This window comes from Dermacentor variabilis, chromosome 7 (genome assembly GCF_050947875.1).
Source record: "Dermacentor variabilis isolate Ectoservices chromosome 7, ASM5094787v1, whole genome shotgun sequence".
Lineage (NCBI taxonomy): Eukaryota > Metazoa > Arthropoda > Arachnida > Ixodida > Ixodidae > Dermacentor > Dermacentor variabilis.
Genome location: NC_134574.1, coordinates 35,986,194 through 35,991,530, shown reverse-complemented (window position 1 = coordinate 35,991,530; position 5,337 = coordinate 35,986,194).

The window sequence follows — 5,337 nt, the reverse complement described above, 5'->3', positions numbered from 1 at the left end:
AAAAAACATGAACCTAATGGAGACAGATATACGAAGAACACGGACACCCGCCGCGGTGGCTTAACGGCTATGCTATTGCGCTGTCAAGTACAAGGTCGCAAGTTCAAATCCCGACTGTGGTAGCCGCATTTCGATGGGGCGAAGTGCAAGAACGCTCTTATGCCGTGAATTCAGGTACGTCAAACGTCTCTTGGTGCTCAAAATGAATTCGGAGTCCCCACTGTGGCATGCCTTATAATCAAATCGTGCTTTTGACACGTAAAAACACAAAATTCAATGGAAGAAATTGCACCATTAGCACACTTGACGTCAAACATTAGAAATAAACAACTCTACCAAAATTTTCATACAACACCATAAACGAAAAAAAATTGCTACAGGGAGTACTAAATAAACCACTCACCAAACGCGCAAAAAAGCCACGCAAAGTTCAATTCATAAGACAACACGGCCGACACTCCCTTAAGAGGAAATACTGTTCTGCGAAACATTACATAGGGGCTCCACATTTGCGCGTTTCCGAGCTAAACTTTATTGCTTCCCTTAGATTATCCCCGACTGGTGTGGCGCACGATGTACAGGCGACGCTCGCCTTTTTTGGTCGCGGCATGCTGGCAGTCCAAGAGCAGCAGCGACTGTGCAGAGTGGCGAGCGGTGCCCACTGTAGAATCATCGAACCAACAAGAGCACGCGTCCGCTCCACGTGCGCGCAGCTGGCGCGCACGTGCCTGGAGGTGGAGTAGCCTCGCGCTCTGTTGCGGCTGAAGGGGCCTTCGTGCCCAGTAGCCTTAAGATGCCCAAATTATTATAGGACCACGTGACCCACCATAAGCGAACCCTCACTACACGTGTAATACAGATTGCCTTTTTTCAAACATTTAAGTTAGCTTATCACTCCTCACAACACCAAGAAATGAAGTTTTATTTCAAGTTTCACTAACTGGGGGCATATATCAGCGCAATTTCTAGATTGTACAGATATTATTTGGTTTAGTTTAGGGTTGTAGCATTATTTTGCGGGATTTGCAAGCTTAAAATTCGCTTTTAAATGCAAGAGAAGATTCGATATGACCTTGCCTAATCTTGCTGGGAGGTTGTTATAGCTTCGCATTAAAATTGACTCGCTTAATGTAGGAACAGATTACCGATAAACTACATGCTTAGAACGGCGACAGTGAGCGAGAGGGACAGACAGAAGGAAACAGTAACACAAGCTATGTATATTAAGGAAAAAAAGGAAAGAGAACGTGCGCAGGGGGTATTCGCGGCAGAATCAAAGTCGCAGTTTCTCCCGTAAGGAAAAGCACCGATTGCGATAGCAAATTAGTAGATAGCTATACAAAGAGAGGAAAGCAGTTTTATCGGCCGCGTAAACTTGTAAACGTTCGCTTAGTAACTATAAATCAACAAGGACATAATGTATAAGCGTGACTCTCTGAGGACATATACAGAAACAGACACACAGAGACAGCGCTGTCTGTCTGTCTGTCTGTCTGTCTGTCTGTCTGTCTGTCTGTCTGTCTGTCTGTCTGTCTGTCTGTCTGTCTGTCTGTCTGTCTGTCTGTCTGTCTGTCTGTCTGTCTGTCTGTCTGTCTGTCTGTCTGTCTGTCTGTCTGTCTGTCTGTCTGTCTGTCTGTCTGTCTGTCTGTCTGTCTGTCTGTCTGTCTGTCTGTCTGTCTGTCTGTCTGTCTGTCTGTCTGTCTGTCTGTCTGTCTGTCTGTCTGTCTGTCTGTCTGTCTGTCTGTCTGTCTGTCTGTCTGTCTGTCTGTCTGTCTGTCTGTCTGTCTGTCTGTCTGTCTGTCTGTCTGTCTGTCTGTCTGTCTGTCTGTCTGTCTGTCTGTCTGTCTGTCTGTCTGTCTGTCTGTCTGTCTGTCTGTCTGTCTGTCTGTCTGTCTGTCTGTCTGTCTGTCTGTCTGTCTGTCTGTCTGTCTGTCTGTCTGTCTGTCTGTCTGTCTGTCTGTCTGTCTGTCTGTCTGTCTGTCTGTCTGTCTGTCTGTCTGTCTGTCTGTCTGTCTGTCCGTCCGTCCGTCCGTCCGTCCGTCCGTCCGTCCGTCCGTCCGTCCGTCCGTCCGTCCGTCCGTCCGTCCGTCCGTCCGTCCGTCCGTCCGTCCGTCCGTCCGTCCGTCCGTCCGTCCGTCCGTCCGTCCGTCCGTCCGTCCGTCCGTCCGTCTGTCTGTCTGTCTGTCTGTCTGTCTGTCTGTCTGTCTGTCTGTCTGTCTGTCTGTCTGTCTGTCTGTCTGTTTCTTTTACGTCCTCGTTCAGTCGCGCTTATGCATTCAATCATGGCTCCAAACCAGCTAGTCCGCCAACTTGTTTCGACTAAATTAACAAGCAAGGTGTCACGCCCGCACAGGTAAGCACGGATACATCTCGCTCGATGAGCGCGGAAACTCGCTGTCATTATGCTGGAGTGAGGAATCGCGGCATCAGCCGCAAACGTATTGAGCTTCGTGCGTATCTCGCGTCAATGCGAACGCAACGTCGAAAGCACCGCGCATACGAAGCTACCGCCACTACGCTCACTCTGCAAACATGGCAGATCGCTTGGAAGATGAGGACCGCGCGGTTGTGCACTTGTCCACATCGCACTAGCTTTCAAGACACGGCGGCCGCGCCATGAGCAGCAGCCGCCAGAGACGAACGCTTCCCCCTCCCTCTCCTCATCCCCGTGCCTCGTTCGGACCAAGAGACGGCGCACTTCCGACCGGCCTTCCTCGCTCGCACACGTGAGATTCAGCCGCGTTCGCCGGCTCGGCCGCGAAAACTTTCACTCGCACGTACAGCAAACGGCGCGCAGCGACGACTTAGTCGCCCTTGGACTCTATGCGAAACCTCACGGCGACGGCGACGGCAGAAATGCACCTGGAGTGTCTATATAATTTCTATCGCAATAATAAAGGTTTTACTGTGTAATTGAGCCGTTCCTGCGTCCTTTCTAGTTGCCACAGCAGCATTCTCCCATTGCTTGTTTTTTTTTAACAAGGGAAGAAAATAAAGGATATGAATAACGAGTGCCTAAGTCCCTAGTTTTCGTTACTTGCATTCTCTCCCTCTTGAACTCCTCTCGTGCTGGGTCTGATGCCTCGTAAGCAGCCTGATTATGCTTGCGACTCGAAATTTATTTTGAGGTCAAGTCGCGTCACTAAAGTCTTCTCTTAATTAGGAAAGAACAGCGCCAACTAAGACGATCACCTTTGAACTCTGAACCACCACTGAACCTTCCAGCCCTCGAGCGCCGCCACAAATCTCGACAAAGCAATTTAATGGTTACATGTCAGTGGATTCCGGCTCAACCACAAGAAATGTTACTTTGGTTGACCACTACATGTTAGCAAGGGTATGCCATTCCCCTGAATGGAGCACAGCTCCGTCCCGAAAGAATAGAAGCCGTATGTAATTATCATACGCCAAACTGTATTACGCAGTTGCAGGCGCTCGCAGACCTGCTTAAAAAGGGAGCCAATATTGAATGGGGAACGCCGCAGGACGATGAATTTCGGACACTCAAGTGGCAGCTACCGCATTGCCCTGCCCTGCGCCACTTCAATGAAGATTTGGTCACTGAAATTCAGACTGATGCAAGCCAGGTTGTTATCGGTGCAATTTTGATTCAGCGCTACCCGGATGGAAGCGAGATTGTCGTCGCCTACGCCAGCCGCAAACTGTCAGATGCGGAGTGCCATTACCGTTCCAACGAACTGAAGTGCCTAGCTGTTGTCTGGAGCATCGAGGAGAAGTTTCGGCACTACTTATTAGGGCGTTATTAAATGAAGATTGTACAGGTCTACGCCCCTACATCCAGTCATGATGAAAAGGAAGTCGAAAGCTTCTATGAAGACGTGGAATCGGCGGTGGGGAGAGTGAAAACTAAATACACTATACTAATGGGCGACTTTAATGCCAAAGTAGGCAAGAAGGCAGTTTGTCGTGTGCGTATCATGGCCACACATGCTTATATCGCCTTTCCGTTTCTCTACCACGGTTGCGCTTTAAAACCACGGCGCTGCAAGTTTGCTTCAGAGATTTTCCTTTTTTCCCTCTTCTCCGCCCTTAAACTGGCTCTCTTAACTACTACACGCAGAGACAAGAAACAGCGCGCGCTTTAGATCCTATAGATGAGAGGAATATTTACAATTATTATTAGGGTTATAATTATATTCGAGTGCTGATTGCCGTGTTATAGTTTGTTAACGAAGCTTCCCTTCAAGTCTAAATATTGTAAGGCAGTTTGTCGTGGGCATATCATCGACTCGCATGCTTATATTGCCTTCCGTTTCCCTACCACGGTAGCGCTTTAAAACCACGGCGCTGCAATATTGCTTCCCTCCCCTTCCTTCTTCTCCGCCCTTAAACTGGCTCTCTTAACTACTACACGCCGGGACAAAGCAACAGCGCGCGCATGCGATCCCATAGATGAGATGAATACATATATATATATACAAAAGCATCAGTCATAGCTCTCGAAGTATAGCCTTCTGAGCCGTTTCCTTTTTTTTATTTTTTTTTCTTTGAAAGAAGTCCTATTAGGGTTATTATAATTACACGAAGGTATTTCGCCCTCGCCAGCAGCAGTACTTGAGATAGCTATTCCGGCGGCTAGCTTCCCACGCTATGCGTGCCGCCCTCGCACCTGTTTAAGCTTTTCCTAGACGCTAGAGCTATACTATGCCTGCACAACCTTGAGCGATCGGAAAGCGCGTTTTCCACGCTTGGCCGGCGGAGAGGGGAGGCTTCGTTCCGGCCGCGAAGCTCTCCACATCTCCGTAAGGTGCCTGGTGGTGGTCTCGTGCTGACGATGCCCTCTCGGTGAGTGCATATTTCCCGCCTCATCTTTTAAGAGATTCAATACATACAAACATTTGTCTCGCAAACGAGATTTATTTCAAGAGAATTTTCCACGTATCAATAATTTCTCTCGTCGTATTCGAGTGTTGATTGCCGTGTTATAGTTTGTTAACGAAGCTTCCCCTCAAGTCTAAACATTTCAAGGCAGTTTTTCCTAGTCTCTGAAGCCGTTCGAGTTCACGCTGCTCCTCTGGCGGCCATTTTTCCAAGAAATTATGCCTTCCAACCACTCAGAATCGACTGTCGCGGACAACATCAGTACCTTTCCACATAAGTATGTGGCTCGGAGGAGGAGCTATGGCGCTTGAAAGTAACCGCTGGCTTGACGAACCAACCGACTGAGCTACCTTTCCGGGCAACATTGAAGGATCAAGAGTTCAAATCACAAGTTATGTTCCTTTTTTTTCCTTTTTTTCTTTCTTTTTAATGTCTTTTCCTTCATTTTATCACTGTACGGAAACCCTCCTAAAAATATATATATATATATATATA